At 43.2% G+C, this 12,046-nt stretch overlaps 1 protein-coding gene across 18 annotated transcripts in view; it reads right to left on the bottom strand.

Annotated features, from left to right (window-relative positions):
• The window catches only part of PCBP3 (poly(rC) binding protein 3), a 223,542-nt gene that overhangs the window by 66,369 nt on the left and 145,127 nt on the right, over window positions 1-12,046 (bottom strand). Inside the window, exon 1 of one of the 18 annotated variants that reach the window (XM_045196629.3) lies at window positions 2,875-3,025. The exons of the other annotated variants lie outside the window; for them this stretch is intronic. The gene's annotated coding sequence lies outside the window, so the exon portion shown is untranslated. Of the gene's footprint in view, window positions 1-2,874; window positions 3,026-12,046 lie in introns of those variants that run through there. 18 annotated transcript variants of the gene reach the window in all.

The raw sequence follows: 12,046 nt of genomic DNA, 5'->3' as shown, positions 1-12,046 counted from the left end.
CCATATAATATGTTGAGGTTCAAATGGAATGTGAGAAAATACCACATGTAAAAAAATTCCATGTAAGATAAAGTTGAGTAAAACCTCTCTTTCATATGGTCACGCAGCACCTCACTTGAGAAGACAGTCACACACAAGTGCAGTCAAAGGTTTAACGTGTTACTGATCAGAGGATCAGAGGGGCCTGATTGTTGAGTTAGTCTTAAGGTCAAAGAGTGAGAATTCATCAGAAAGCAATAGAAGACTTTTTAACAGGGAGCTAAGACAATTCAAAGGGGAAAGAATAGTCTTTGTTATATACAGTGCTGGAAAAACTGTATCCACATGCAAAAGAATGAACTTGGACCCTAACCTTACACCATATACAAAAATTAACTAAAAACGGATGAAAAACCTAGACTTATAAGCTAAAACTATAAAACCTTTAGAAGAAAACATTGGAAAAAGTCTTTATGACATTGGATTTGGCAATGATTTCATGGATATGATACCAAAAAGCACAGGCAACAAACAAACAAACAAACAAAAACAGATTAATTATACTTCCTCAAAATTAAAAACTTTTATGTATCAAAGGACACTAATCAGAAAGTGAAAATATAACCTATAGAATAGGAAAAAACATTTGCGAATCATACATCTGAGAAGGGATTAATATTCATACTACATAGAGAACTCTCACAATTCAACATTTTTTTTAAAAAACAACAAAAAATGTGCAAAGGATTTGAATACATGTTTCTCTAAGGAAGATATACAAATGTCCAATAAGCACGTGAAAAGTAGCTCAACATCATTAGTCATTAGAAAAATGCAAATCAAAACCACAATGAGATACCATTTTCACACCCACTTAGGATGGCAATAATAGTAGGAAGAAGGAGAGGAGGAGGAGGGAGAAGAAGAAAAGGAGGAGAAGGAAGAGGAAGAAAAAAAAGCAGAAAGTAGTAAGTGTCAGCAAGGATATGGAGAAACTAGAACCTTATATAAAATGGTGTATAGCCACTTTAGAAAACAGTCTGGAAATACCACAAAAATTAAATGGAGAGTTACCATATGACTTAACAATTCTACTCCTAAGTATATACTCATGAATGTTCACAGCAGCATTATTCATAATGGCCAAAAGGTGGAAAAACCAAGGTATTCACCAATTAATAAATAAGTAAACAAAATGTGGCATATTCATACAATGAAATATTATTTAACCACAAAAAAGAAATGAAGAACTGACAGATGCAACATGGATGAACCTACAAAACATTATGCTGAGGGAAAGAAGCCACACACAGAAAACCACATACTGTCGCGTCCCATTTACATGAAATGTGCAGAGCAGGCAATCCAGAGACAAACTACTAAAATGTACACTTTAAAAGTATGGATTTTATGGTATGTGAATAATATTCAACTAAAAAAACAAAGGCAATAAAAACTCAAAAGTTTTTTTTAAAGCAATGGAAGTAAGCTCCCATTAAACATGGCAAAATTAATATGTGTTTATCTCCACCTTATAGGAACTGCACTAAAATGACACAAGATAAAAAGGCACAAACTCACAAGCACTAATAAGTCAGAAGAATCAAGAACAACCAGCAAGCAGTGTCAACACAACTCTGGAACCTGGACAGTGGATGAGAAAGTGGTGACTAATACAGCCAAGCGAAGAGCGCTGAACCTAAGCCTGTACAGGAGAAGCCACCCGGAAACTCTGGTTCAAATGATAGATTCTAGAAGGTTCCCACATGGCTCCCAAGGTAAGACGTGGAAGTCAGGTAGTAGAAACAGAAATCATAATTTGCATTTTCTGGAAGGATGCTTCAGGCCCCCAGAAATCCTAATCAGCAGGTAAGTACTCTTCTCTTCCCATGGACAATCGAAGAGTTATCCACTCAGGGTATAACAACTAGCAGTTCTGAAGGTAGGGAAATGCTGAAATTAAAACCACAGTATTACATGTTAGAAAACAGATGAACAACGAAACTCTTGCCCCCTTCTCCCTAAGAAGCTCTCAGAATGCCAGCAGACAAAGATTATTCCCTCAACAAGTTCTACACAACAGAAATAGTACAGACAGAAATCTCTGATATGAATGCAAACAAAACAGAAATTAATGAACTTTAACCAAAGGACAATTTACATTGTTTTATAAACATCTAAAGGAAACTAGCTTGCCAAATATAAATAGCACTATGACACTAAATTGGTAAGGAATACCATGAGACCAGCAACCTGGACAGTGACATGACAGACACATTCATGCAATGCCTCACTTCTTACATCACCAACATGTGCCAAGGAGCTAAGGCCACCCAGCGTCCTGTGCAGTTAGATAAAATAATGATGAAATCTCAGAGAGGAAAGGCTCTGCTGTTCCTTTTCAAAACACAATTGGTATTAGGAAGGGAGACATCGAATGAGGGACATGGCCTGTTTCCTCACCTCTATGGCCTTCCTTTGCTACATGACCCACTGGGAACAGCAGAAGCCATGGTTTTTAATGCCTTGCTGAATAGGCCGCCACGACAAATCAGTGTCAAAGGACTAGTCCCCTGGTCTTCCCCTACACCTTCTTCTTGCCAGAAGGGGGTTAGTGAGGGGAGGACAGCTGAAGATGGTGTGGAGATAGAGAGGGGCCATGTTGGGTGGGGTGTTTTAGGCCATTTTAAGGATGGGTACAGGTGGACTTTGCAGGAAACCACCTTCTGAGGTTTTGAGAGAAAAAAAAAGGCATGATAAATCATGATATTTTAACACAAGCAACTTGGTTGCTGGTGTGGAAAACAGGCTGAAGGTAAGGAGGGGCAGGAGAAGAAGCCAGGAGTCAATTTAAGAACTTAAGCAATAATCCAGTCAAGAGATGCTATTACTCACTGTATGTGCGTTGAGGGAGTATGCAGTGGCTAAGAATTCAGTCTGATGAGCAACATCCAAGCCAAGCCAGCAAACGACCCATCCAGCAGAAGATGCCAACATGCCATTCTGCTACAGTTCACACAGTTTAGTGACAATGTAATGAAGAGGCAGAATACATGAAAACACACAAACATGATAGTGTGTGTGCATAAAATGCAGCACCTGCCATTTAGAGGTTTCTCCTCCTCCAACTCTCAGAAAACAACAACAACAAAAATTGGCCATGTTCTGACTCATTGTGCAAGTTTCACCAAACGGAAGACAGGAAATCAACAGACAAGGCTTTCCACCCACTTGGCAATTAAATTAGAAATCATTAGCAAAAGATAATTTTGTAATCCCCCTAGACAGAACATCTTTTTCCATGCTTCTCAATAAGAAATGAACAGCACAACATAATAATGAAATTATAAAATAATTAGACCACAACAATAATAAAATTACTGCATGCCTGAATTTGAGGCAAGCAGCTAACTTGAGCAGCAGAATTTGAGAAAGCTAACAGGAAAAGTTACAGCTTTAAAAGTGTGTATTCTGAATAAAGAAAGGCAAAAATTAGTGAGAAAAAAATATCCAATTGAAGAAGTTAGAAAAATAACAAAATATCCACAGAAAGTAGAAAGGAGGTAATAATAAAGAATAGATCAGAAAAGAAACAAGATCCAACTGAGAAAATGAACAAATGTAAAATTTATTTCTTCAAAAAAAAAAAGGCCTAAAAATATACAACCTGCCAATGACACTGATCAGGAAAAATAATCCAGAAGGTACATATGATTTAGTAATTTAAAGGAAGACAATAATTTAGTAATTTAAAGGGAGACCAGACTATTTCTCCCCAGTCTTCCTGGTGAGTCTACTAAAACTCTGAATATTAAATATGAAAGAAACATGAAAGAGGAAAAAATCAACAAATGCTAAACACTGAGAGAACAGAGATGTTAAAATTCTCTGACAAAGATGGTAAAGCACCCATCACAAAAATGCTTCAAAAGATCATTTATGAACATGCTTAAAGCAAATCTCTAAGACCTTTACAGAGAAGGAGAGGTGAAGAACAACCTATATACTACCAAAAGTCAATCAAAATAAAATAAACAGTCTCCATATCCCTATAGTCATTGAAGAAATTGCATTTATAATAAAAAAGCTCCAGAAAAAGAAATCTCCAGGCCCAGATGGCTTCAGTGAGAATTTCAACAAACATTTACAGAAGAGTGAACACCAACCTTAGACAATCTTTTAGAGGGAGTAGAATACCTTCCCAGTCATTTTGTGAGGCTCCTCTCACCCTAATACCAAAACCAGAGATAAAGACAATACAGAAAAGAAAACTACAGACCAATCTCTCTCATGAACAGAGACACAAATGTTTTTAAAATTTATATTAGCAAAATGAACCCAGCAATGTGTAAAAGAACCATACGTCATGACCAAGTAGGATTTATCCAAGTATGCAAGACTGGCTCCATGTCAAAAATCATTCAATATAATCCACCATATCTACAAGCTAAGCTAATATTGAGCTGAACAAAGGTCAGAGGGTCTGTGAAACATTCAACAATGTTCTTGATTCCTCTCTGGGTCAAAGTTCCCTAGCCCACTGTGTCATGCATGGCCAAACACTTGCTCTATCCAACTAAATGTGGGCACAGGTGGCATAGGTCACTCTTTGCTGCCCTGGTGACAAGCATCCTGAAGATGTACAGCTGTACTTCAACTGACCCAAGACTGATGGGAGTGACATGTGCAAGCCACAGAGACCTAGGCCATGCTGACAGTATAGAAGCCACTGGGGGGTGTGGGGGTAAGGCCTCCATACAGCAGGCTGGGCAATGACATCAGAGGTTGGGATGATGACAGTCATAAAAGCAAAAATTACTGCCTGCCAGAGCAGGAGCAGACAGTTTCCTGACAGGGAGTGCCTTCATTTTGAGAGGCCATACTGAAGAGGTACACAAAGGAGAAGAACCCAGGAGAGAACAGGGCGTGGGCTGGTGTCAGCGCAGGTGGAAGACACTGATGGGAGGAAGTCTGGAAGGCATAGGGTGCAGCTTCCCTACAGCCAAGAGGGCTGACACCCTCAAAACTTTTGATCTCAAGACCCCTCTACTCTCTTAAAAATCACTGGGGACACCAAAGTGCTTTTGTTTGTGTGGGTTCTATCACTATTTGCATTATTAGAAATTAACACTGAGGAGTTTTTAATATTTTATGTAATAATTTAAAAATAATAATACACCCAATACAAGTTAACATAAGTCATATTTTAAGAGCAGTATTTTCCAAAAATTGGTGAGGAAATGTGACATTGGTTTCTATTTTTGTACGTTTCCTAAAGTCTGACTTAATAGAAGACAGGAGGGTTACTACATCTGCTTCTGCAGTTAATTTGCTGTGGTATGTGTGTTTTGGTTGAAGTATGTGAAGACAATTGACCTCAAATAGACATGCAGTTGAAAAAGGGAGACTTCCATGACCTTTTCAGATAATTGGAGACATTCTTCTTTGCCACAACACCAAAACTCGTCAGTGGTGATTTCTTAAAGGCTAGTTGCAGAGTGCACTCTGAACCCACAGGAAAACCACATCAACGACCTTTCTAAACTGTTATATTGTAAAAGTCATTGGTCCACCTAAACCCTGAATACACCTTTTACCAAGGCCTGGTTTTTATAATATCATATATTAGTCATTGGAAAATACTGGTTCTCTCACTTATGCCAATCTCTTCATGTCACATATTTTACTAAACAATATTAAACATCACCCATATATCACCACCAAACTCATCAGAAAAGTCCTGAGGTATTCTGAGTCTGTAGACAGTAGCAGATACACATCTTGGAAAATTCTAATTTTTGCTTGAGAGCTCAAAGGTCATCGGGGCAATGAAACCCTCAGTTTATCCCCTAAAGCGACAGGGCAATGTCAGTCATTTCTAAGAAAATGTTGGTCAAATACCCAAGTCCAACAGCTGTTTGCCAGTCATTCCACCAAGTGGAAGCAGTGTCCCTGATGGGTGTGGCCTCCTGCTCACCAGCCATATCAGTGCACTTCCCAGATGGCCCTGTGCTCAGGGGACAGAACTCCCTGTCACCCACGATGCTAAAAGCTCACAATCTGATACAAGAAATACTTTGACTCTTCATCAAGGCCATCACCAAGTGTGGCTGGAGTTTTCTTTTGGTCATGAGTGAGTCTAGCTAGGAATACAGTGACCACTAGAGGAGCCTGGGGCCATGGCCTTAATGGTGCTCAGGCAGCAGTGTGTAAACTGCCATTGGCTTAAATGGCACATGATGAGAAGGGAAGGTCACAATGCAGCATCACTATGAAAACTAACTTTTGACCCTGCAGACCCCAGAAAGGATCTGCAAACCATGCTCTGAGGACTACAGTAGTTGAGGATAAAACTGAATGAGAATGCATTTGAGTGACAAGCACTTGTTAAAATTCAACTTCATGACAAGGATCTAATTAAGGATGCAGCCAAAACACCTGCAGTCAGCTTGGGTGGCCATAACAAAATACCACAGGCTGGTGTCTTAAACAAAAGAAGTTTACTGTCTAACAGTCCTAGAGGCTGGAAGTCCAAGATCAAGGTATCATAAGGCTAATTCCTCTGAGGCCTCTCTCCTTGGCATGTAGATGGCCATCTCCTCCCTGTGTCCTCACATGATTGTCCCTCTGTAATTGGCCCTATTCTAATCTGACTAGTGTCCCTGATCTCCTCTTCTCATAGGGACACCAGACAGATTGGAGTGGAGCCCACCCTAAAGACTTCATTTACCTCCTTAAAGGCCCTAACTCCAAATATAGCCACAGTGGAGGTTAGGGCTTCAGCCTGTGAATTTTGAGGTATACAATTCAGTCCATAGCACCCTCCATCCAAACTGCTAATGTAACACTTCCAGATGGTAATGGGGGAGATCTAAAACTGGAGCTTCCCTGTGGAACTTTCTAGACTCCAAGGCCCAGCAATTCAGTCTAGAGAGTGGTGAGCCTCAGAAAGAACTGGGGTTATGACTGTGTACTGCAGTACACAGCACAGGCTGCCATTCAAGAAGATGAAAAGCTAAGTCTGTGAGGGTCCTGCACTGGCGAAGGGGCCACTAAAGAGAAGTGTTGTCAGACCTGGGAGGAGGCAGGCACAGGCAGGGAAAGCACCAGGCCTCTAGGGTCATCTTCACTGTGGCCATGGAGGAAATGGAGTATAGGGACCTCAGGAGCAGGGGTCTCCAAACTACAGAAATCCATCCCGGCCCACTGCCTGGTCTTGGAAATTAAGTTTTACCCACATAGCCATGGTCATGCATTTGCTTTCTCACATTGATGTTTCTCTCTCCCTTCCTCTCTAAAATCAATAAACATATCCTCAGGTGAGGATTTGTTTTAAAAAAAGGCATAGATGAATCTTCAATGCATATTGTGAAGTGAAAGAAGCCAACCTGAAAAGGCTGCACACTGTATGATTCCAACTCTGTGACATTCTGGAAAAGGCAAAACTATGGAGACAGTAAAAAGATCAGTGGTGGCCAGGGGTTGGGGAAAGAGATGAATAGGCACGGCACAGAGGATTTTTAGAGCAATGAAACAACTCTGTATGTTGTAATGATAGACACATGTCATACATTTGTCCAAACCCACAGAATATACACCACCAAGGGTGAGCTCTAGTGCAAATTATCAACTCCGGGTGATCATGATGTGTCAACGTAGGTTCATCAATTGTAACAAATGTGCCCTCTGGTGGGGGCTGTTGACAGTGAGGGAGGCTATGCCTGTTGTGGGGGCAGGGATAAGGAATATATGGGAAATCTCTAAACCTTCCCCCAAATTTTGCTATGAACCTAAAACTGCTCAAAAAAAAATCTAAACTCTCCATTTAAAAAACTGTTTGGGTCTTCCTCACATTTATATCTTTGCTAAGATTTCCCAGTGTTTCACATATTTCAAGTGTGTTTATAATTGCCTTTGAAGCATTTTTATGAAGGCTTCTTTAAAAGCCTTGTCAAAAAACTTTACCACCTGTGTCACCTCAGTGCTGGTGTCTGCTTTTTTCATTCAAATTGAGTCTTCCGGGTTCTTTGTATGTTGACTGACTTTCAATTGAAATCTGGGCACTGTGATATTATGCTATGAAACCAGGGTCTTATTTAAAGGTTTGCTCTGGCCTCCTTGGACCCCATTCTAGTGAGGAAAAGCGTGAAGTGTTGCCTTGTTGCTGCCTGCTTGGATAGAGGCCCAGGTTCTTCTCTCTACCTCCACTGACACCTTGGTGGGGGCCCTATCACAGCTAGGCAGGGGGAGTGCTGGATCCCCTTTTGGCCCCCACTGAGGGGGACTTCTTTAGAACCCAGCAGGGCTGAAGGCACAGGACTCCCACCCAGTCTTCTCCAATGCCAGTGTGGTTTGGGCTGGAGCACCTTGTTACAGCCTGGTGTTCTCCACTGGGCCTTTCCTAGAAAGGGTGCATCTGGAGTTGGGGTTTTAGGGGAATGCGTGGCCAGAGTAGAACACTTCTTATTTGATGTTTCTATCTGGCTAAGCCCTTTTGCTTAGAGAGAGAAGGGCTGTTTGGATTTTCTTTGGTTTTGGTCTACACCCACTGGCATTTCAGTTTCTGACTTGTCCAGCCCCCAGTCCAGGACATGTGAGGCAAAAGGAATTCCCAGGGGCACCACTGGCTCTTTCCTCAGGTCCCCAGGGCCCCTGGCTAATCTGTTTTTGTCTTTCCACTTAAGAGAGTTCCATGCTTTTTTCCCACATAATGCACCAGGGTTTTAGTGGCACTCAGTTGGAGGAACAGGAAAGTATCTCCAATCTGTTGTCCTGGGAGCAGAAGCCCGTGGCCCCACTTTCTATCCTCACAGACAAATCTGTATTTAAAGGACATTATGGAAGTGCCATCACAGAGTAGGCACACTCTGATGTCTGCTTCTTTTGCTTATCCACAGTGCTGCCCAGTAGTTTACTTGTCTGTCTTTGCCCAGCAAAGTTCAACTGTTCAGATAGCTGTAATTGACGATGCTGGGACTTGTCTCACTCTCATTTTTTTCGTGTCTTTTGTTGTATACTTTTGTTTCACAGCTAGTAATTTGGAAGTAACTGTATCTTAATACTAGTGGTTAAAATACAAAGAAAAAAAAAGCCTGCATTTGAATCTATTTCTCTGGCAAGCTCAGAGTGCTGCTGTGAAGTGGAAGATTCCACACGCATCCCCCCATCCCATCACTGATCCCCCTATTGAAATGACCTCGCTGTCATGCCTGATGGAGGCCTGAGCAGACACTCCCAATTGGCTGCTTCAGTCAAGGTGCCTCAGACAAGATGAGGTCAGGGGTCTGAGCTTTCCTTCCTTCCAGTCCTGCCATCTCAGTCTTCCATCTGAAGACCTACTGAAATATGAGCATAAATGTACACATAGGAATGGTCTGCATAGCCCTGAAAAATAAGATAGGGATGTTTCTTATCTTAGCCAGATAAGATAAGGCGCCTTTCTTATTTTTCACTTCCTTCCCCCAAACAGGTCACAACCTCAAGGACTCTTGTCCAGTGACACTGGGCTGCTGTCTACCTAGATGGACCAGTCATCCTCTCACTCCTCCTCAACCCTCAGCCCTGGACTGGCCCCTCTACATATGGGCTCTCCAAAAGGCAGTGTGCCCTGCTGGCCTCAGGTGCCCCATCCCCAGAGAAGTGAGAGATTAGTGCCATCCTGCCCTGGCTGTCTTTTACTCTTACCTCCTGAGGGTTTGTCATCTACAGGAGGCTCAAACTGAAGTAGCCGAACCAGAGGAGTGACTACAGTCCCAAGGAGTTGGTATCCCAGGGAACCTGCCCCGCAAAGCATCTTCATCTAGACTCTGAAGGAACTTGCTTTCCACTTTAGAGCCTGCTGGGGGGGCCATCCAGGCTGCTGGGAGACCCCACAACAACCACATCAATGAGCAATGGAGGCGAGGCCCAAGGCTCATGTTTGTACAGCTGCCCAGAACCTACCGTGTAAGCCCCAGGTGGAACACACAGGCTGCTTGCTGGACCACGGGACTGAGGGATGCTGGCCTGGCCTCAGGGACCAGGGGTGTCTTCTCTTCAGTTGCCTACCTATGAAATGAGGGGCTTGGAGATTTGCAAACATTTCCCCCAGGAGAAACACATTCCTTTCCAAAGCAATTGTACTCAGACCCCAGATACGCCACCATGAGGGGGGCTCCTCAGGAAGTTCAGACTTCTATTGCTGGTGAAAGTCCCATCTCTTTTGATGGCCCCTAACTCCTGTGCAAATTTCTTAGGGCCCCTCCTACATATACCGGGTCATAAATGTTCTTGCCAAAGTAACAGACTGAACATAAGAGAAAGCCTTGGCAGGTGTGATATGATGAAGCAGCAGACCAACCTGGGGGCCAACCCTAGGATTTTACCATAAGAAACCATCATTGCTACCAATACCCCTCAGAAATGCCCCCTCCCACACACGTCTTGAAGACAAAGCTGGGAAGGGAGGGTGAGAGCTCATGGCTTGGTTGTGAAAGTGAATACGGTGTCACTGCATGATCTCAGGCCCGCCCAGAGCCACATGGCTGTAAACAGGCAAGCCTGATGACGGGGCGTAGGGAACATAACATCAGTGCGGCCCTCCTCTTCCATGAGTGAATGTGAGGACTCTGGGCAAGACTCTGAGAGCACCTTTTCTGCTATGATTTGGCTTAGTGCCCTAAGAGAACAAACATACTGTACAAAAAGAAAGAAAGAAACTAGAAATCCAAAAGGTATAGCAAGAATTTGAGTGTTTTAAAAACCCCAGGTGCTCTGTAAACTACTTTGCAGTTCAGTGCAGACTTTTCTCTGGAATGGCCTAAAGTGTTCTAGAGAAGTAAGGAGGGAGGTAGGGCTTCTGGGAGGCAAAGTGAAGGCACAGCAAATTCTCTCCCCAGAAAACAATGATAAAATTACACAAAACTGTCCAAAAATAATCATTTTAGGATGCTGGAAATCAACCAAAGGCATGTAACAAGTTGAGAAGCATTTATTCTAGAAAACCTGTTGAATCTCGTGTCTCACAGCAAAGGGCGGAAGCCTTCCTGTTGCACGTGCCTAAGCATGACTGAGGCATGGGTGAAGACAGACTAGCCCACACAGGGCAGTCCCCAGGAAGTCAGCCTTGAGAATAAACACAGGACACCGAGCAGAGAGCCCATGCTGTGGAGAAGACAGGGTCCACAATTTTTCAGGCAGCAGGAAACTCAAAAGTGTTTCATTGGTAAAGAAGAGTTATCGTAGTTCTGTTGTTCCTGACAGACCAGCATTGCTCAGCGACATGGGCAGACATCACCAGGGATCCCAGACCACAGGCATCCATGTTGAACTGCTCTGGTTTGCATGTGTGTGCATGTATGTGTGCTTACAGGTGTGTGTGGCATGTGTGTGTGGTGGCTGTACAATCAAACCTATGGAGAAACCAGAGGCCAAGAGAGTTGCCTGGTGTGCTAGAGCTGCTCCACAGAAGCAACACCAGGAAAGGACACTTCTGGATGCAAGCTCTGAGGGCATGGCACAGCCACAGATGGCAGGGGACAGGTGTAGGTGGGAGGAGAGCATGAGGAAGCCAGAGGTCAATCCTGGGCATGCAAAGTGAGAGGCTGGACCCCCTCCTGGGCACGAGCAAGAGCTGGACACTCAGGCTGGGGCTCAGAGCAAGCTCGGTTGGAGATATTACCAAAGTTGTTATGCCTAGATGAGACTGAGTCCCTCAGCCCCAAGCAGAGCTGAGGACCAGGCTCCAGGACAATGTGGCTTGAAAGGAAAAGAGGAGGGGGACACAGCCAGTGCTCACCGACAATCCAAGAGAGTAGTAAGGTGGAAGGATAGGCCATGCATGAAGTACACGCTCTTTCTGAGGGTGGGTTCTGCTTCTAACAGTATCAAACTCACCAAGTTCACCTATAAGGGATAGCCTGCCAGCTCTGGACATGAGGCTTCTTTGTCAGGAAAGAAGTAGCTGGACAAAGGACAAGTGGGGGATTTTAATTCCCCCTTACAGAATACTCTGGACACAGGGCGATGTGGGACATTCCCTCCAGCCTGTTGACTGACTGCCCCCACACAAGTCTCCTGAGTATCCTAT

The sequence above is a fragment of the Desmodus rotundus genome, chromosome 2 (assembly GCF_022682495.2).
Source record: "Desmodus rotundus isolate HL8 chromosome 2, HLdesRot8A.1, whole genome shotgun sequence".
Taxonomy (NCBI): Eukaryota; Metazoa; Chordata; class Mammalia; order Chiroptera; family Phyllostomidae; genus Desmodus; species Desmodus rotundus.
This window is presented reverse-complemented; position numbering and strand designations above follow the sequence as displayed.